The 22876-nt window shown below is 33.1% G+C and overlaps 1 protein-coding gene across 1 annotated transcript in view; it reads left to right on the forward strand.

Moving 5' to 3' along the window:
• The window catches only part of SEMA3A (semaphorin 3A), a 446060-nt gene that overhangs the window by 131876 nt on the left and 291308 nt on the right, over positions 1-22876 (forward strand). Inside the window, exon 3 of the mRNA XM_045793365.2 lies at positions 10435-10517. The gene's annotated coding sequence lies outside the window, so the exon portion shown is untranslated. The remainder of the gene's footprint in view (positions 1-10434; positions 10518-22876) is intronic.

Here is a 22876-nt window from a genome sequence, read left to right on the forward strand (position 1 = left end):
TGCTTATTTTGCTTTTAATGTGGTTACAATGATACTGAAATTTAAAAATGGTACGTACAACTTAAGGCGGTGGTCCTTCTAACTAAAACAGTACTATCTCAATTTCTCTCAAACGAAAATGAAAGACAAGTATGAGAAAATGGTAAAAAGCATGGTTAGTTTGAAAAAAGGGAACACTTTTTTAAATAAATAACAAAAGACAAAAGAAAATGAAGTTAGAGGAAAAGGACCCAAACTTTAAAAAGTGAAAAGGAAAAAAAAAAAGTAGTACTACAAAAATACTAAGAGGAAGTAATCTCTACAATTTTAACCAATGCATATATTAATTTTAATGCATATATATTTAAGTTGGGTAAATTTATAATGAAAAGTAATAGCATCAAAACATCTTATATCAAGATTTAGTATCAGAGTAAAGTATTTGAATGTAATTCAAAAAATAAGTTTTTGTATAAAATTTTTGAAGGAATTCTTAACCATAAACCTGAAACACTTGCTAAATTTAGATATTTATAACAAAAATATGTAATTGATTTATCAGTATCGCATGGCTGTTTTTTGTATTATTGTATCACATTAAGAACAAAATGGAGAGAAACGTTAGCTAGAGATTGCTTACATTAATTGTTTAGGAAGGCAATGAACTACTACAAGACAGGTTGTAACTGAAAATTTAGATAATTTCTCATTATTTGTTTATATCCTATGATTTTATTACTTAATAACTATAGCTGATATTTCAAAAAACAGAGTTCAACCTTGTATGTATTATTCTTGTGCCAATCACCAAAGAATAGAGAGTGTACAGACTTTCATATCTTGGGCTCTTTTCTCCGTGGCACTTGTGTCTGTAGTGGTAATGTGATCAATAAAACCAAGATCTTCAAAAGTGAAAAATAGTTGAAGGAGAATAGGTCGTGTTCTCTCCTGCCTGAAGGTTTACATTTGCATATTCTACCTGTGCAGTGAGCTGACAAATTTACCAATTACATTTATATATCTTTAAATTTCAACTTGATATGATGCTTTGGAATCTTTTGCAATATTATTCTGATAAGGTTTCCATTTGGAAATGAATGGCTTACTGACCCAATCCTCCTAGCTAGAACAGTTAGTAGAAAATTATTTACCACAGAGAACTTCTCCAGATAATAATCTTTTCAGTAAGTTATTTACTTATGCCTCATGTTTCTACGGTACTGTGAAAGACTTATTATGAGATTGAAACAAATCAAACTACTTTCCATTAGTGTTGCATTGTTCTTTTTATATCCAGAGAAAACCAGATTTTAGTCAGGAAAATGGCTTTCTGACTAAATCTCGCGTGCCATTTCCCTGGAATTCCTCCCGCTATACTAAGACAGACAGGGCATAAAATGAGTCCTTTCTACAGCAGTCATTGCTTGGCTGAGCAAAAGTGACTATCGTCTCTGACATGCTGTTTTCTCTGCACCTCTGGCTTTGTGCACTTTTGATTGTATTGTTTAATCAGTGAGGCTGCACTAAGTTGTGCCTGTGGTAACAGATGGTCTCAACATCTCAGTGTCTTTATAATAATAAAGTTTATATATTGCAGACGTTGTATGCCCATCTGGGACAGTTAAGGCTCTGCTCCATCATTCTAAAATGAAGAAGCAGATCTATCTGAGACCTGCTAATCTCAGAGCACAAGGAAAAGAGCAAGGGAAGAACCATGAGCTGGATTCTGAAGCTTCTGCTCAGATGCAGCATGTTTATTTGCAGTCACATGTCATTGTCCAAAGCAAGTCATATGATTATGTAAAAAGTCAGTCATGCTGGAAGTCTAATCCTCCTTCAGGGACTGGCCCAATAGGGAGCAGCAACACTCATCTTAACAACAGTACCATCTATCCGAAGTCTGGTCACAAATATTCACTTCCCTCTGTTATGTAAAACCCTATCGCATCACAGTGTCAGACTTAAAATCTAGAACCAGATGAAAATCTTCATCTAAAGATCTAGGAACTAAAAAAAAACATTTATCTACTTTATCCACCTACCCAACCCCCCCCCCACACACACACTTCTAATACACGATAGTGGAACAACAAGATACTTTTAATCAGAAAGGAGAAGAAGTGAAATACAAAGCAGTCACCATGTCGATCATAGCAAATCTGAAATGATGGTGGGCATGATCCTTTCCTGGTTCTGGGGAATGTTCCCTGATTGCTCCCCAGTTCTAAAGTCGGCCAGTAATTGCCTAACCTGTTATTCTCTATCATTCTTTCTGTCCTCTGGCAGATCTTTTACATGACTCTTCCTCCCTGGCATTATCTGAAGAGGGCATTGTAGAATATGCCCCCTGGCAGCCCAAGCAGCTTTCTTAGCCTGATCTTGCTGCCAGTAGAGACTGGGGAATCCTAAAGTTTACTTTAAATCTTGAACAGTCACATTCTCTTTTATTCCAGGCTGATAACTCATTTGGCAGCACAACTTTCTCAAAACATAGTAGGCTTTTTATTTATATTATCTTATTTTATTCACAACCATGCACCAATAGCCTCATCCATGATTTTTTTCTCTGAACTCAGGTACCTTGAGTTTATTTGGCTTCTAAAATACTTGTACCCTTTTTTATTATATTTTCTCAGTCATTTCATCCAAAGGAAAGTATTTACTGGCTGCTACTTTAATCAGTACAGAGGCACCCTTGATTTGCTCTTTGCTAAGATGCTGAGTTGCAATTAGCTTTTGTAACTCAAAGCTTTCCACAATTTTCTCTCTTACTAATTGGAGATAAGAAACAGTTTCATCTTTCAATGCTTCAAGGCCTGTAATTTCCAGATTCTCTCTGTTCCTGTTGACTCTGTTTATAAACTGGCCAGTAGCAAGTAAGGTCTGAGCATAACTTGAAGCCACAGCTTATTTAGAGCATTATTTGCTTCCCAAGTGACAGAATTTTGCAGTTTTACTGAATGTTTCTCCATTGTGTTACATGGGTTGCCATCTTTCCAACATCCAATAAAAAATTTCTTACTACCTACTGCTTGACGTCAGGGCTGATATGTAATTTATTGTCATGGTAATACGTTACTTCTAAGCACCACATTTCATATCAGTTAACATAGGTTAAGTTTATGCTCAGGCAATTAATGGCTCTAAAGTAAGAATAAAATTTTTTCTTTATCACTCACATGGTAATTATTTCATGTGATGGTTTCAGTTCTGCTTCATTTTTTTGTACCCAGACTTAAGAATTAGTGTATATCCCCAGGAAGAAAGGGGATGACCCAGCCACGTTGTGGCCCCTACAGCTTCCGCTTAGAAGTAGACCATGTCACTTTTACTCACACTTTATTTTCCAAAGCAAGTTACATTGATCACTCTTAAGTCAAAGGAGTGGGAAGTATAATCTTCCTGATATGGAAGGACATAGTAGGTCAGGGATGTAAATATTTTGACAATAAGGTAATATTACACATGTGTCTTAGAAGAGACATAACTTGAAAGTACATAGAATTTGGAGTTATACGACTAAGGCCTGCTATTTATTGAGTATACTAACATGCCAGTTGCTTGACATTTTTAGATAGTTGTTGTTGTTTTTCTAATGGAGCTAATAATGCTGATGCTGCTTCTAAATATTTGCTATGTTGATATTACTAAGATTAGTATAATATAGATATCTGTCTCACTCATCGTATTAGATACTCATTGGGGAAAAAATAGAGGGCCTTGTAACATACAGTTTACAAGGTACCTAAATATGTTTATGATTTTTGTTTTCCTAATGTTTCTAAGAAATCAAGCCATAGATTTATATGAATCTCTGTCTTAATTAGAATTTTACCTCTTTATCTATTTATAAAACTAGATATATTCATTGTGTGAAGCCTGAGGGGTTTTTATAGGCAGAAGACTCTCAAAATATCTTAGGACATGGGCCAGGTCTAGAATGAACTTAGAAGCTATGGGACACACACTTGAAGGGTAGAAAATTTGGATATTATATTTGTAAAAAAAGATGTCTCTTCACTCATAAGCATTTATCTGTGAACATTGCATACACTGCGAGACCTATCAAAAGCCTACTCAGCAAGCACAGCTTTACCTGTTAAGCTTAAAAGAGAATATGGTGCCATTCCACTTAAGAAGAAAGAAAAAAAATAACAGTTTCTAAGGTAATTTAAGGATGAAAGCCTATTGTTAAAATGTTTGCGACAACAGAAAAGGACAATACAGAATAAATTTAATTTATTCTCAAGTTACTGAATTGCACAATAAATACCTTGAGACTTGTAGACTTAGTTTCATTATTCCTATAATTACTGCTGTTTTACTCTCAAAATTGGATTCTTTTGATTTTGAGGGCAATAGAATTTCAAGAAAAGTATAACTGTTTAAAAGTATATCACAGCTGATATTCTCAAAAAACAATGATAAATAACAGTGCATGACTTAGAGTCAAATGGCCACTGTAGTAAAAAAAAGATCTGATATTTTATTCGCAATGTTTTGAAAAGAAAAATGCTAAATCTACATAGCAAATAACTTTAGAATAAGAGCTGTTGCAAACATCAGGAAGCTTCAAAAATATTTGTACCAATAATGTTTATAACTATGATTGAGAAATAGTAGATTCAAGGTCTTCTAACAAATCACAGATATTCAGGATAAGAAATTCTACATATTTAGAATAGGTGATCACATATATTGAGAAGGAGGCATTCCAAAAATTCTGTTAGTACTAAGCTCTTGAGTGATTCAAGCTTAGAGTCTAAGTAAAATGTAACAAAGTATGTACAAATCAGTTAAAGATTCTTCAAGGTGTGTATATGTGTGTTGCATGTTTGTATGTGTTAAACACGTGTGCATATGCATATGTGTTGTGCATACGTTATACATAATAGCAGATGTTTTATAAATTTCATATGAATGTAAATAACGTGTATCTGTTACGAGATATATATATAAAGGAAAATTTATAAGAGCATTATTAACATGTGTACATTCAAGCATTTAAGCTATAGGTGATTAGTTCTGTAATAGTTCATAAAATTTTTGTTTATTTTTGAAGGGGAAATTGTCTTCCATTTTTGTAATTATAATTATAATTTTTATTGTGATTTTTAAAATTGTAATTTCTAAAAGCCTTTAGAAATTACCCTTTACCATTGGAGTTCTCTTCATGACCTTTTAATGCCCTAAAATTGTCCTAAGAAGTTTGTCCAGGCTAATTTAAAGTCTGCTAAAAAAGACACTGGAAGTTTATTTAAGGCAACAATTGTCCTGAAGGGTCTTAAAGTAAGGACAACTGCAATAATTTTCTACTTGTATATACTTTCTAATCTCACTGAAACATAGAAATGATGTTTTTAGTTTCCTGTCTCTATTCTAAATTTGGGACAATCAATGACAGTTTAGGGTTTAGAAATTACCTGCTTATAGCATAGATACCATGCAAATATTTTAATTAAATTATATTTATTTTCAGCCTACGTCAGAACCAGTCTAAGACTGAATGATACAGGCCTGTTTTAGGTCTTTTGAAACCCTAGGTGTCAATATTTGTTTTGGTGGCCTTGCCCCACAGCATTTCAAACACATTAAATCTACTTTTGTCCTACATTAAACATTTTTGTTTATTTATATTAAAAATTTGAAAGGACTTTATAAATTTGCCCTTTCGTTATTATCTTCTGGGATTTTTTCAATAATTATTATGTATCTTGAGAGATAACTGCAGAGTAATTAAGAGTAATTAAGAGTAAAAAATCTTAATTATAAGAAGATTCAATTTAACAATTAATAAGGTTGAGAGGTTAAGTTTAACAGGCATTTAGTTTCATATCTCTTAATATCTGATTTGCATCTTTTTTCATATTCTAGAAGCCATTTAATTTTTTACAACCTGAATATTTTTCCAGGACCTTGAAAAGTGTATGTTTGATCCCTGAGCAATTTTCTCTAGTGCCTAAAGAAATTCAGCCCCAGATATATGTACTCTAAATCTTGACTGTATGTCTTTAATCCTTTGTTTCCAGACTTGGAGCCTGGAACACCCCCGTAGTCCGATTTGGATTCTTACCTCTAAGCTTCCTAAGCATTCAGTACTTGGGACCATCATCATATTCATCACACTCCAGATATTAATTTAGTTGTCAGATTCTCAGTAATGTAAAAGAAGGAGATGAGAACACATTCATTCATTTTCTCAAATATATAGTCAGTCAAATACATACATCCACGTAAAATATATATTCATTATATATATTTTATGCTACTCTCTGCCAGGCTTTGTTCTATTCACTAAGGATATAATGGCAAATAAAAATCAAGTCCCCACTCACCAGAGGTTGTATTTTAGCTGCACACCTAATTTAATTTTGCACCTAAACATTGCCTAACATATTGGATATAGCTAATAAGTATTTTTAAATGCATAAATAAATAAATAAATAAATAAATAAATAAATAAATAGTATAATTAAGCATAAGAATGAAGTTATTTAAATTTACATACTGTAGTACAATTTAAGTATTCAGGACAGCACATATCTTCAAGTTATTTGAAATATAATACATCTAATGCAAATCAGAATCAATCGGAATTCTGCATTGTAAATGAAATTAAACCTCAGTTGATTAGTTTTTAATTTATTCATATGTTTTTCCCAAATGGCCTCATCTTCCCATCTTCTCGCAAGAGACAAAGAGAAGGAGAGATGGAGGGAGGAAAAGAGGAGGATTGAGGAAGAGAGAGCAAGGGAGAATGAGATTAAATTTGGAATGCACTTCTCTAGAAATATTAATGACAATTTTAAGTCTTTCCAATAAATTTGCTATGTTATTTTTAAAGAAAATGACCAATGTAGGTTTCAGTTGAGCTAACTCCTAGTAAATCATTGTTTAATGAAAACAAGTGGAGCAGAAAGTAGAATGTTGCATTTGTTCTTAGTACATCCCTGTAGGAACTGGCAGACATCAGATTTGTCAAAGTCACAACTCCTTTAGAGTTTCCAGGAGAACACCAGGATCAAAGAAAATAAATAGATAAGATAAAGACTTACATTTTATTTGCAGTAGGAGTTTCCCATTTGAGATTCACTTGTTACTATCATTTTAGAACAAGTTAAAAGTATGCTGGTTAGGAATCTTTACCTGACACTAATGGAACCTCCTTTGACAGATTTTTTTGTTGAAAAATTATATGGTGTGAATTGAAAAAAAGACCTGTCAGGTTGGATCAGATATTTTGTATCTGCAGGTGCCTGCTTAGCTCATATAATGTTCCCAGCGATAGGTGGAAAAACTCATCTGTGCCAGAAGATTCTCTACATTATCAAAGAAGATGCATATTTTCATTCTGTCAAACAAGTATATTTTAATCATAGTTGTAACTATTGAGTTAACCAGTATTCCAAGTATTAATTTTTTTCTGACGTGATGGTTCCATTTGATCAATTGCATATAGTGATAAATGAAGTAGTAAAACTTCCATTGTGTAAAAAAGCTGTTTTAAATAAATTATCCACAGCATTTTTTCCCCAGTATTTTGATTCGACCGATGTTTTATTGTTAGAGAACTGGGTTCATGTCACAGATTTTATCAATGTTTGTAGTATATTTTCCTATCAGTTCAAATTTGTTTATAGTTACAACCATATTATAGTTTGCTTCTCCACCTCCCTCTTATCATTTCTTTCTCACTCATTACTCACTGATTTTATTGCTATTTCTGGAACAATCTATGTACAATCTTGCCTCAGGACCTTTGTGTTTATTACTTCTTTGCTCTTGAATATGCCTTCCTGACTTATCCATCTGGTTTCTTTCTTCAGACTTCAGGTAAAATGTCACAAACTCAGAGAGGACTTACCTGACCATCCCAAGCAAATTAATACTCAACCACCTTTGATCCTCTTATTTTATAGCACCTACTATCGCCTGACATTATATTATGAATTTGTATATTATTTGGTTTATGGTTTATATATAATTTAAGTAACTCAAGGCCAGGCCCATCAATTAGTAGTTAATGCTGCCTAAAATAGTGCCTGGCACATAGTGAATAATATTTAATGAATTAATAATAAACATTTACATGGATTATGAACAATTAGACCAGTTAAAGTTTATGAAGCTGTTCGTGAAATAGAACATTCGTATGAGGATAAAAGAAAATTCAAATGTATAAAAAATGGAAGCCCTTATATTTGGAATAAAACTTCCCTTTCTTTAGGCTTCCAACAACAGAAGTCAGAAGGAGATCAGAATGCTGATATATTCTGATCTGCCCCCCTGCAGGCCTTTAGGTTTTCATGTGCAGGAGTTTCAACCAAATGATAGGAGTGAGGCCATCACCAGAAAGGCATAAGAGATGGCCAGTGTGCTCAGAGTAAGTTGACCTCTTACTGGCCATAGGATGCCTTCTGCGTAAGTCAAAAGGAAGCCCTTACGTGGTGTACCTTCTTCCTTTACAGGCCACCACTGTTGCGGGTCATGGGAGGAGGTCCCTGTTGTAGCCTAAAGATGTCCATCAGGGGTCAAGAATTCACACATCCTCTGCGGGGTCAGAGAGCACTATCATCAAGCGTCAGATGTTATCCTGAAGCCCTGAACACCCCTGAGAAGACCTCACAACCATCCCCCTGTCCCCATTGACACTGGCAGCCTCATCACTATGGGCTGTCTTGGGAAAATCAGGATTTGATTTCTCATGCCTGCTCTCTCATTTTATGTTTGTGGGTAAATGGAACCCAGAACTTCCAAGGCATTCCTGATTCCCAAGTCTCTAATCTTCATCAGGATTCCTTTCTGCCTCCTGATGCCCTTTCACCATGTTCTCTTGAACTCACCAACAAAGTCCCTTTATCTTCAACCACTTTTATGTAATTTCCCCTTATCTTCTATCTAAATGAAGCCTGGTTCTTTAATGACCCTGCTTCTCATACCAGCAAGAGATGGCTCTTTCCCTACCACACCACTTAAATCACTGAGATTGGAGGTGAGGTGACATTCTCTTGTTCTTCAGCGTCACTTCCAAAATAGTCTCCTTCCTCTTCCCTAAAAGCTCCTCCCTGTGATCTCATGGCATTAGCAGATACCAGCTGCTACTCCTTATAGAAGTCTTTTACCAACCTCTGGTCACTTCCTCTCTCCTGTTAAGATTTTAGTTTTAGCTTGATGTCTCTCTCTCCAACACCTTTCCTGTTATACAGTATGGTAATTTCAATACCCACGTAGACTTCTAAAACACTTGTCTCTCAGTTTCTTGATTCCTGTCTCTCAGTTACTTGATTCCTCTCCCCCAAAGATCTTGTTTTCCACCCTATCACTGTCTTGAAATAATTTCACTATCATGTGATACATGTGTCCAGGGAATATTTAACATGGTACTGACATTGGAGTTTCAGTGTTTGCATATATACTTGGGGTAATTGATTATCTGTTTATATACGTACACACCTAACATAAATTCTTTGCTTAAATCAACCCTTAAAGTTTTCCCTAATCCTATTGGATTGTAAGGGATCCAACAAAAGTATGCTGTATAAATGCATATAGGATAATATAGTCTATGTTTCTCAATAATATAGTAATCTAGAAATATTCTCTATTTCTCACAAAGTGTGCAGTTAAAAAACACTTTTGGATATAGCTGTGAGAGAAATACTACTTCAGAATGTAGTTTCTATAACTTAAATAAAATTAAAATTGTTTAATAAGGTTAGTGCTTAGCCAATGAATCTCTATTGCATACTTCTGTTTTGAAGAATTTGTGTATTTTCTCAGTTGAGATATTTTTTTGAATTGTCTGTAGTTTGTTTTCTAAATTATTTTCATTATTCAAATGTGAAATAGTGTAGGGTAAATGACAAAGCATCTGTTTTAGTAAAATAAAATTATTCAAAGGGTATTTTTATTTCCTATTTTGAAAGATTTAATTATTTAAAATTTCTACTTACTTTTCATATATGGTCTAATTTCTTTATTTGGTGAGGAAAAAAGCTTTTGTTAAAGCAAAATCCAGTTACTTGCTAACAGTGCCATGAAATTACTGCTTAGCTGGGTTGTCAGTGTGAGCCTTTCATCATCAGTAGTGAAAAATGTTAATGACATCATGGCATTATGGACAAATCAATAGAGTGTGTTTGAGTTTCAGCTAATTCTCAAATAAATCAGTTATTCTTAGCCGAGTCAGAGCCTAAATAATGAATAATTGCAAAGTACCTCAAACCCAATTAGTGATTACAAATCGTAATTTGGTTAAAGGAGGCAGAGTGAAATGTTTGTCAAATTCAGTGTCTACCTCCCATAATGCCTTTTTCCTTCCTACATTACATTTTCTGATGCAACCTTTAGGAGACATTTATACTGACGTTTAATTTAGTGGAGCACCTTGTAATTTGTTTGCTAATTGTTTGATTTATATTGGAATTCTAAGAATGAATTTGTTTATTTTTATAGGGTACTTAAAGTATCCAGAAACTTAAAATAACCAATTGGACTGAACAGATGTACCTCAGGAATTAAAATTTTTCCAGAAGGAGGTAAGAGATCTTAAAAAATGCACGTATTTGCATGTTAATGAGTTTTGGTGAAAATGTAGATATACTAATGTATTTCTTTGATGTGTAATTTAGAGGATAACTTTTTAAAATTAAGGGCACTTTCTGTTTTTACTTAAATAATCTTTTATTCCATGGAATGACTTGGATATATGAGATTGCTGTAACATTTCAAAAAGAAAATGGTTTGTAGGGAAGTCACATTGTCACTTCAAAATGTCAAGATCTGGATCGCTACTTTTTTTTTTTTTTAATCTTTATATGTAGGACTTAGACTGGGCTTGCCATGTTCCCCAAGAGCCACAGAGCAAAGATAGCTGACGTGTGGGCCGATTGCCATCTGAAAAGATCCTTTGGCTAGCCTGCTCCTTCTACATTTCCTGGACCGCATATGGTTACTATCAACTAGAATCCATTCAAAGGCGTGAGTGCCAAGCACAGAGGGAGGAGTCATTTTTTAATGTGTTACACTATCTTAATTTTGACCTAAGATGTGAGACTGAAATTACCCTTAAGGTAAAATACACTTAGAAATCTGAATGTACACATATTACTTTTTTTAACCCTCTCTAACTACAAGTGTCCCTCGAGTTTCATTTCATTTTAAGCACCCAGAAAATTTAGCAGCATTAGGTTTCCGTCCCGCCGCGTTATGTATATATTGCTACCGGCGAGAACTGCTATTAGAAGAAATGAATAGAGAAATTAAAACGTATACTTTAAGATCCAGGACTAGTGCATGAGAATGGTAAGGAAAAAAAAAACCTGAATCTAAATACTATTTCCCTTATAGGTGTTTGAGTTGAATAAAATTCATTTATTAATTTTATTTTATTTCACTAAAACTAAGGAAGTTCCGATTTTATTAGGTCCCTATTAGATGATTATTTCTATTTAATGTGAACAAATGCCTTTTTCCTCAGTTTTTCATAATTAGGATCAAGAAAAGTAAGATTCTTAAGAATTTTAAGGAAATTAAAATTGCTATATGGAAGCATCACTTACATATGCAAAACATTTATCACATTAGGTAAAAATTTAGTGATATGAGATGAACATTGAAGCTGTTAAAGTTAATATCGAGTCGTTATGGATTTTAAATTTTTTATGGCGCATCTCATATCTTTCTTTTTAAATTCAAATTCAATTAGCCAACATATAATACATCATTAGTTTTTGATGTAGTGTTCAGTGATTCATTAGTTGTGTAACACCCAGTGCTCATCAGATCACGTGCCCTCCTTAATGCCCATCACCCAGTTACCCCATCCCTCCACCCCGCTCCCTTCTGCAATCCTCAGTTTCCCAGAGTCTAGAGTCTCTCATGGTTTGTCTGCCTCTCTGACTTCTTCCCATTCAGTTTTCCCTCCCTTCCCTATGGTCCTTTGCACTATACCTTATATTCCACATATGAGTGAAACTATATGATAATTGTCTTTCTCTTATTGACTTATTTCACTTAGCATAATCCCCTCCAGTTCCATCCATGTTGATGCAAATGGTAGGTATTCATCCTTTCTGATGGCTGAGTAATATTCCATTATATATATGAACCACATCTTCTTTATCCATTCATCTGTTGAAGGACATCTCAGCTCCTTCCACAGTTTGGCTGTTGTAGACATTGCTAATATGAACACTGGGGTGCATGTGCCCCTTCTTTTCACTACATCTGTATCTTTGGGGTAAATACCCAGTAGTGCAATTGCTGTGTCTTAGGGTAGCTCTGTGTTTAACTTCTTGAGGAACCTCCAGACTGTTTTCCATAGTGTCTACACCAGTTTGAATTCCCATCAACAGTGTAAGAGGTTTCACTTTCTCCACATCCTCACCAACATTTGTTGTTCCGTCTTGTTAATTTTAGCCATTCTGACTGGTGTAAAGTGGTATCTCATTGTGGTTTTGATTTGTATTTCCCTGATGACAAATGAGCACATCTCATATCTTTAGTACTGGTAGGTCAATAAAGACTCTAAAATATGACTTTTGTATTGCCAGTTCTCTATATGTATATATACATATATACGTACATATAAATATATCTATACATATGTATAAATATTCATTATTGGGCTAGATTAATTTTTAGCCTTCCACAGTACCAGTTTCCTGGATGCTAATTTTCATTAGTGCATCCTGTTCACAAATATTAAACATTACTTTCTTTTTCAGCAAATAAGAATCTTCTAATTTTCCAGTTACAATTGCCTCATAGGGCACCAAAGAAGGAGGAAAAATTCACAAAATGCATTTCTTGGATACTAATTAAAATCTGCTCCACATTTATGGAGGCCTAAGTCATACATAGTGTATACTTGAAGATCAAGCCAGTTTTTCAAAATTAATTTATAAACACATCAACAGTCCAAATGGATGAGTCTTAAATTATTGAATACAATTAACAATGTACACGTAAGATACTAATTAGTAGTCAACTAATCAGTTTTTTATTCAAGTCAAAGTAGCAAATTCAACTAAAATCTGATGAAATTTACTTCCAAATATTGCATCTTACGGAACTATTTACAAAATTAAACTTTGATTCTAGGCTTTGAGCAATATAAATGTAAACTGGGGTTTGATAAATATCGGTGTGTTGGAAAATGTGATCTGGTCATCCCAAATCAGAGGACTTGAGACTTTTTTTTTTTTAATTACTGTCCATTTCATTCTATCCCTTAGTTTCTCCCCCCTTTTTTTAAACAGAAGTAACCTGAATGAGAATTATTGGCATGTCAAATGTATAATGAAATATTTAATGTAAATGATTATTTAAAAAGAGTAGGTAAATGGTGTATTTTGCTTGTCCTGCTAATTCTATTGTTTAATGGCTTACCTGCTGAGAGAATGCCAATGTAGCAAGATTCAAGACATTTTTTTCTTTCCTGAATCTGAAAATTGTCCTGCAATTATCGATTATTCCCTTGACACGGCTCCATATATGTATGATTCTAAATAAATTATTGATCAAAAAATACAGATACTTTTCTAGCAAGTGCATGACAAAGATTTCAAGCATTTGAAAAAAAAATAGAAGGCAACTGAAGGAAACTGTAGTTAGGAAAACGCTGTATTAATTTGGAAGAGAAGAAAATGAGATAATATTCCACATTAACTAAAAAGGAGAATTGAAAATGTGTGAATGTAAAGGAAGAAAACAATGTAAATCAGAATGCTAAAAATATCAAGAGTATTATATATAATTTGTTATTCCACTTGAGATTCATTCTATATGACTATTGAGTAACTTGGATATGTTTTTAGAGAAGTTGTCTCATACAGTAGAATAAAATGACACTCCAGACTCATATCGTTCTGGAATTTTAAGCTGAATCACTTTGTGACCTCGAGAAAATTACTTTGCCTTATTTAATTTTCTCATTTATACATTGGGGCTAGCAATACCTACTTTTACTTGCTTATAATTTTTACAAATTTGAAATATTTTATTTTTTTAAATTACTTTTTGATGTGTACAATATAGTGTTCTCTTTCTTTGAATACTTTTCAATCTACTTTTTATTTATTTTATTTTTCAAAAGTGTTCTGCTTTTTTCTGGTTAAGTATAACTCTTATTTTTCTACTCTAGATTATAAACCTTTCAAGATTAAAAATATTTATTTATGCCTGCCTCTACCTGCCAGTTTAAGAGATAGATATTGTTTATTTAGTGAGTGACTGAAAGAATAAGAACTTTTTTATATAGACATGTTGCTGCTGAATTGAATTAAGCTGAAACCACTTAAAACATTTAAATACTCTTAAAAAGTCACTATTTAAGAGAGATACTTTTTTCAAATGAAAAATCCTTTTGTCTCAATATACCCACCTATTAATTTAGCTTGTTTAATTTTATTTCTAAATACGGTCTCTTAGCTTATAACATAATAATATTTTACTCTGCTTTAGCCACTTCTAAGATTTTTCAAGGAATTAGAATATATTTTCTTTATCATAGAATTTCCTAGCTATTTTTCAAAGAAAGAGAGAAAAGGTATGCTCAGTTATATAAGAAAATCTTCTGGAACCGAGCTCCCATTCAGTAATAGTAACCAGAAACCATGGTGATCTGCTTAACAAGCAAGCCCTCATCTCCTCACCTTGGCTCAGATGTTAGTGATCACAGGGTCAGAAAGAGTGCTTAGAGGTGTGGCCTCACTCCTGAGAAAAATCTAACACTTGCCTAACCTCCTCTTCATCTAGCGAGGGCCGGGTCGCAGCAGCCATGAGTAGGAGGGAAGTGTTACCTACCTCTGAAAAATTTCATTATTTGTATGTTTGTACAAATTCTATATCCGATTCAGATGGAATCATTTATTTTATTATTCTAGCTAATAATTCCTTCTTTATACTGTTCTTTCTTCTTCTTCTTCTATCTTTGATAATTTGTGCTAAATGTTTTTAAGTCCACAGAATTTCTGAGCCACAAGGGTTTTAAGAGATCATTTCATTGTTTACATAAGGAAACTAAGACCAAGATAAATCTAATAGAAGTTATAGACACCAGGAACCCAAGCTCCAAACTTTAATTTTAGAGTTCTTTCTTTTATTTGTAATATCTTGCTCTCAAGATACTCTTTTTGCTGGACTTTCTTTCTTACTCTTTTAAGGATTATCTGTTGACAGTTTCCATTATTTATCAGCATTCTCTTCAACTGAAATTGATAACTTAGACAAAATAAAGAGGCGACATCCTCTTTTTCCACAAAGACAAGCCTGTCAGTAGGTAAACATAATTGAACAAGAAGGATTGGGTAATAAGAGAAACACATACATAGTACACTACCTCAGGGAACAACCCTGGTTAGGGAATGACATTTTATGGCTGGCTAAATACATGTTGATATATATTATATATATATGAAAGACGAAACAGTGCATAGAACTTTTGTCTTTGTTAAACCCAGTGAAATGTGTAGCTTCTTTGGGTGAAACCTCTGTGTATTTATTTTTCCTTTCTAACTTTATTGAGGGCTAAATTAGGTAATATAAACTCCAACTGTTTTAAAGGGCTCAATTCTATGAGTTTTGACAGCGGTATATACCCATGAAACCACCACCAGAAGCAAGATAGAGAATATTTCTGTTACCCTGATAAGATTCTTTATGACCCTTTACTTTCTTCATACTCTGCATTAGTTTGCATTTTATACAAATGGAATCATGGAAGTATGTATTTTCGTGTATTTTTTTCACTTAGCATAATGATATAGACATTTATGTATGTACTTTTTTGTATCAGTTGTTCGTTTATTTTTATTGCTGAGTAGTATTCCATTGAGGATATACTACATTTGTTTCTTCATTCACTTATTGATGGATGGTTGTTTCTTTTGACTTTTGTGGATTAATTCTCTATGAGCATTTGTGTACAAGTCGTTTTGTGGACATGTGTTTTCATTTCTCTTGGAAAAACATGTACAGTTGGAATATTAGGGTCTCTGGTAGGTATATGCTTAACTTTTTAAGAAATGACAAAGTTTTCCCAAGTGGTTGCACCATTTGACATTCACCTGAGCAGTGTATGAGAATTCCTCTTGCTCTGCATCAGACGTCTTCCAACTATAGCTCTTGAGCCAAATCAGCTTTATTTGTAAATAAAGTTGTATTGGAACACAGCCACACTCATTTGTAATGAATGAGGTGCTTCATGCTACAAAAGCAGAATTAAGTAATTGTGACAGAAACCAATAGGGACCTTGAAGCTTAAAATATGTATTTTCTGGCCCTTTAAACAATAAGTTTGCTGATCCCTGCTCTGCATCCTTGCAAAATTCCTGTTGCCAGTCTTTCTTAATTTTAGCCATTTTAATGTATATGTGATGGTATTTCAGTGAGATTTAATTCTCATTCCCCTGATGACTACTGATATTGAGCATCTTTTAATTTGCGTATTTGCCATCCATATATCTTCTTCTTTTAATTATCCATTGAAATATTTTGCTCTGTTTTTTTAACTGGCTTTTCTCTTATTATTTTTCAGTTGTAAGAACACTTTATATATTCTGGATACAAATCCTTTGACAGATAGATATGTTTTATGAATATTTTCTCCCATTCAATGGCTCTCATTTTCATATTCTTAAGTTTCTTTTGAACAGCAAAAAATTTTAATACTGATGAAATGCCATATATCATTTTTTTATCATTTGTACTATTGGGTACTAAGAAACCTTTGCTTGCCCCAGTTTCAGTTTTTTTCGCCACTGTTTCTCCATATTTTCTTGTAAGAGTTTTATTGTTTTAGTTTTTGAAGGAAGGAATATGATCTATTTTGAGTCACTTTTTGCACATAATGTGAGATATGTTGAGATTAATCTTTCCCCCCCGCCCCATGCCAGTGTCTAGTTGTTCTAACATCCTTTGTTGAAAGGTCATTTCTTTCCATTACCTTACCTTAGGAACTTTGTCCAAGATTAATGGCCTACCTCTGAGCTAATTGTTTCCATTGGACTATAACTACTTTTGCCAATGATACACCATCTTGATTTTTGTAGATTTACACTGTTTTGAAATCAGAGACTTGCATAAGATGACCAATTCAGCTGTATTTTCAAATTTCTTTGGTATTTTAGGTTGTTTGCTCTCCCATATAACTCCTCTACCCACTCCCTCACACATACAGAAAGCCTCTTAAAATTTTATTGGAATTTTTCCGACTCTGTAAATCAATTTATGTTTCCTTAGATATCTTCTTATTACTGATATTTAATTCAATTCTACTGTGTTCAGAGAATGTACTCTGATATCAATCATTTAAAATCTACTGCAAATTATTTTAAGACCCACCATATGTGCTTCATTGTGTTCTTTAGATCCACTATGTGTTTACTGATTTATTTTTGTCTAGTTGTTCTAATAAAATCCCTTCCTATGGTTATGTGTTTTAATTTTTTTCCCTTTAATTCTGTCAGTTATTATTTCTTATACTTTGTGGTACTTTTGTAAATTCTTAGGCATTTATGCTTTGTATGTCTTCCTACTGAATTGACCCTCTTATCATTAGGTACCATTTCTTTTTATCTTTGATAATGCTGTTGCCTTAATGTCTATTTTAGCTGATGTTAAAATAGTCACTGCAGCATTTTTATGCTTAATATTTGTATCTATTCATTTTCAAGTCATCTGTTAATGCTGCAGTTAAGCATTTAATGCATTCTGATTTCTGTTCTTTGTAATGTGTATTCTCCCAAGAAAGGAAAAACTTTTAGGATTCTACATTTATCCCTTGTATTCTGAAATAGTGTTATGTTATGCCTTTTAAGATTTGTTTTATGTTGTCATCATTGCAGTATGCACTAGGAAGACCCTTTTAATCTGAAGACTTATGCCCTTTCAGTTATGGGAAATAGTCTTGATATATGGATATAGATATAGAAATATCTACATCTAAATTTAGATGGATAGATGTAGATATACCTCTATATATGAAATGTATGTCAAGATTTATATAGCTATACATATATGTGATACATATTATATATACATATTTGATATATCATATATACTTATATGATAATTACATCACATATACATAATGATATATCATATTCATATGTATTTCTATATATGTATATGTGATATATATTATAATTTTTTCTCCAATATTTCTCCATATATATCACATATAATATATAATATCACATATACATATAGAAATTTATATATATTTTACATATATGAGTTTTCTGTCTTCCCATTATGTTAGTCCTAAAAATCTGATATTTGGCTGCTTTAATTGATCCATTAATTTTCCTTTACTTCTATTCTTCCATTTCATGTTTTTGCTGTTTTGTTTTGTGGAAATTTTCCTTGACATTTTTTCCAACCCTTGTACTCAAGTTCTTGTTTCAATTATGATGGTTGTAATTTCTAAGAGCACTTTCTGGTTCTCAGTTTAATTTTCTTCTAGTCTTGTTTGTTTGTTTTTCATGTCTCTTGATTTTTTTTTTAATTCAAGCTTAATTAACATACAGTGTTGTATTAGTTTTAAGTATATAATACACTGATTCAAAAATTCTATATATTACTCAGTGCTCATCACAATAAGTGTACTCTTGGTCCCCTTCACCTGTTCCATCCATCTCCTGACTCACCTCCCCTCTGGCAACCACCAGTTCGTGCTCTATATGTGAGTCTATTTTTTGTTTTTCCCTTTTTTTCTTGTTTATTTATTTCTTAAATTCCACATATGAGTGAAATCATGTGTTATTTGTCTTTCTCTGACTGATTTATTTTTAAACATTTAGCCTTCTGCCCTCTAGAACCATCCATGTTATTACAAATAGCAAGATCTCTCTCTTTTTTATGGCTAAGTAATATTGCATTGCATATGTATATACCACATCTTCCTTACCCATTCCTCTATGGATGGATACTTGGATTGCTTCCATATTTTGACTATTGTAAATAATGCTGCAGTAAACATAAGGGTGCATATATCTTTTTAAACTCGTGTTTTCATTTTTTTGGTAAATACCCAGTAGTAGAAATACTGGTTCATATGGTAAATCCATTTTTAATTTTTTGAGGAATCTTTATATTGTTTTCCACAATGGTCATACCAATTTACATTCCCACAATAGTGCACAAGGGTTCCTTTTTCTTCACATCTTCGCCAACACTTGCTATTTGTGTTTTTTATTTTAGCCAGTCTGAAAGGTGTGAAGTGATATTTCATTGTTGTTTTGATTTGTATTTCCTTGATGATTAGTGATGAGCATTTTTTCATGTGTCTGTTGGCTGTCTGCATGTCTTCTTTGGAAAAATGTCTGTATATGTCCTCTGCCCATTTTTTTTTTTAAGATTTAATTTATCTATTTTAGAGAGAGTGTGTGTGTTTGCACACGGGGCAAAGGAGAGGGAGAGAGAAACCCAAGCAGACTCCACACTGAATGCAGAGCCAACGCAGGGCTCAATCTCACAACCCAGAGATCAGACTTGAGCCGAAATCAAAAGCCAGGCACTTAACTTACTGTACCATCAAGGTGCCCTGTCTCTGCCCGTTTTTTAATTGAATTATTTGATTTTTGGTGTTATGGTGTATAAGTTCTTTATATATTTTGGATACTAACCCCTTATTGGTTACATCATTTGCAAGTATCTTCTCCCATTTAGTAGGTTGTCTTTTTTTGTTGTTGTTGATGGTTTTCTTCACTGTGCAAAAGGCTTTTTTTTTTTTTTATTTTGGTGTAGTCCCAGTAGTTTAATTTTACTTTTGCTTCCCTTGCCAAAGGAGACATATCTAGAAAAATGTTTTTGAAGTTGATGTCAAAGAGATTACTGTCTGTTTTCCTCAAGAAATTTTATGGTTTCAGATCTCACTTTTAGGTCCTTAATCTATTTTGAGTTTATTCTTGTATATAATATGAGAAAGTGGTCCAGTCACATTCTTTTGCTTGTAGTGCTGCAGTTTTCCCAATACCACTTGTCAAAGAGACTGTCTTTGCCATTATATATTCTTGTCTTCTTTGTTGTAAATTAATTGGCCATAATAACATGGGTTTATTTCTGGATTCTCTATTTTGTTCTGTTGATCTGTGTGTCATTTTTTGTGTGTGTGCCAGTACCATACTGTTTTGATTATTATGGCTTTGAGTATATCTTGAAATCTGGGATCGTGATACCTCCAGCTTTGTTCTTCTTTCTCAAGATTGTTTTCATTATTCAGGGTCTTTGTGGTTCCATACAAATTTTGGGATTATTTGTTCTGGTTCTGTGAAAAATGCTGTTGATATTTGATAGGGATTACATTAAATCTATAGATTGCTTTGGATGGTATGTACATCTTAGCAATATTGATTCTCCCAGTCCATGAGCATGGAGAATCTTTCCATTTATTTGTGTTATCTTCAGTTTCTTTCATCAGTGGTTTTTATAGTAACAGGTCTCATCTCCTTGGTTAAATTTATTCTCCTTTTTATTCTTTTATTCTTTTTGGTGCAATTGTAAATAGGATTGTGTTCTTAATTGCCCTTTCTGCTACTTCATTATTAGAGTATAGAAATACAACAGACTTCTGTATATTTATTTGGTATCCTGCAACTTTATTGAATTCGTTATTCAGGTCTAGTATTTTTTTGGTGGAGTGTTTAGGGTTTTCTGTATATAGTATTATGTCATCTGCAAATAGTGGAAGTTTACTAATTTGGATGTCTTGGTTTTTGTTTGTTTGTTTGTTTGTTTGTTTTTGCCTGATTGCTGTGACTAGGACTTCCAGTACTATGTTGAATAAAAGTTGTGCGAGTGGATATCCTTGTCCTGTTCCTGATCACAGAGGTAAAGCACTCAGGTTTTCACCATTGAGGATGATGTTAGCTGTGGGTTTTATATATGGCCTTCATTATGTTGTGGTATATTCCCTCTAAACCTACTTTGTTGAGGGTTTTTATCATAAATGAATGTTGTATTTTCTCAAATGTTTTTTGTGCATCTATTGAAGTGATTGTTTTTTTGTCCTTTCTCTTGTTAATAAGATGTATGACACTGATTGATTTGTAAATGTGGAATCATTCTTGCATCCCTGGAGTAAATCCCACTTGACCTCATGGTGAATGATTTTTTTTTTTTAATAATTTAGATTTGGTTTGCTTATATTTTGTTGAGAATTTTTGCATTTATGTTCATCACAGACATTGGCCTGTGCCTTTCTTTTTCTGTATTATCTTTATCTGGTTTTGATATCAGGGTAGTGGTGGCCTCATATAATGAATTTGGAAGTTTTCCTTTCTCTTCTATTTCTTGGAATAGTTTGAGAAGAGTAGCTTTAACTCTTCTTTAACTGTTTGGATAAATTCACTTATGAGGCCATCCGGTTCTGGATTTTTGTTTGTTGGGAGTTTTTAAATTACTGATTCGATTTCATTGCTAGTAATCTGACTGTTCGAATTTTGTTTTTTTCCTGATTCAGTTTTAAAGGGTTATATGTCTCTAGGAATTTATTAATTTCTTCTAGGTTTTCCAATTTGTTGGCATATAATTTTTTATAATATTTTCTTATAATCTTTTGTAATTCTGTGGTGTCAGTAGTTATTTCTCTCTTTCATTTCTGGGTTTTTTGTTTTGTTTTGGGTTTTTTTTTTTTTTTTTTTTTGGTTTTGAGTTTTCTCTCTCTCTCTCTCTCCCCTTACACATCTGGCTAAAGGTTTATCAATTTTGCTAATCTTTTCAAAAAAACAGCTACTGCTTTCATTGATCTATCCTATTTTTTTTTAATCTCTATTTCACTTATTTCTGCTCTAATCTTCATTATTTCCTTCATTTTGCTAGCTGTGAGTTTTGCTTCTCTTTTTCTTCTAGCTCCTTTAGGTGTAAGGTTAAAATGTTTGTTTGAAATTTTTCTTTCTTCTTCAGGTAGGCCTGTGTTGCTGTAGTATTTCCTCTTAGAACAGCTTTTGCAGCATCTCAAAGATTTTGGAATATTGTGTTTTCATTTTCATTCATCTCTATGTATTTTTTAATTTCCTCTTTGATTTCTTGGTGGACCCATACATTGTTTAGTAGCATGTTATTTTACCTCCATGTATTTCTGTTCTTTCCAGATTTTTTCTCATGATTGACTTCTAGTTTCATACCATTGTGGCCAGAAAAGATGCATGATGATTTCAGTCTTTTTGAATTTATTAAGACTTGTTTTTGTGGTCTATTCTGGATGATTTTCCATATGTACTTGAAAGAATGTATATTCTTCTCTCTTGGGATGGAAAATTTGAATATATCTGTTAGATCCATCTGGTCCAATGTATCATTCAAAACCACCATTTCCTTGTTGATTTTCTGTTTGCTTGTTTTTAAAAGAATAAACATCTTTTCTTATTTGTGAAGAATATTCATTATAGTTTTGACATGTTCTTCATTTCCTTCATTGTCTTTGTTTTCTCCAAATTCTTTCATTGGTGATTTTAGGATGTTGTTGTTGTTGTTGTTGTTGTTCTTCTTCTTCTTCTTCTTCTTCATTCATGTTGACAGTTTTCATGAGGCAGATAATTCTGGACTATACATTGGTATATGGGTGCGATTTCAAACTATTTTTGGAAGCACTTTAGGAGCAAAGGTAGGGGTGGGAAGGATTAGAGAACATTTTGTGGACCATTAGACTGTACTTTATATTGACCAGTAAACAAATCAGTCTTTTCACAGTGGGCCACCAAGCAACAACATATGCAAGACGTGTGTACTTTCTCGAGTTCTCTGTAGTTTCCATAATAGTTGACAGAGGGGAAGTGCCTCCTGATGGCTGATATTTGGGTGTAAGGTGGGAGACAGTTGGTCTTCCAGTCTCCTTCTAGTAAGGCATTCTATTAAGTGCTGATTGTCTCAGGTTCCTCAGGGTCAGTGGGCT

The sequence above is a fragment of the Ursus americanus genome, chromosome 3 (genome assembly GCF_024610735.1).
Source record: "Ursus americanus isolate L20-20 chromosome 3, mUrsAme1.1.p, whole genome shotgun sequence".
NCBI lineage: Eukaryota > Metazoa > Chordata > Mammalia > Carnivora > Ursidae > Ursus > Ursus americanus.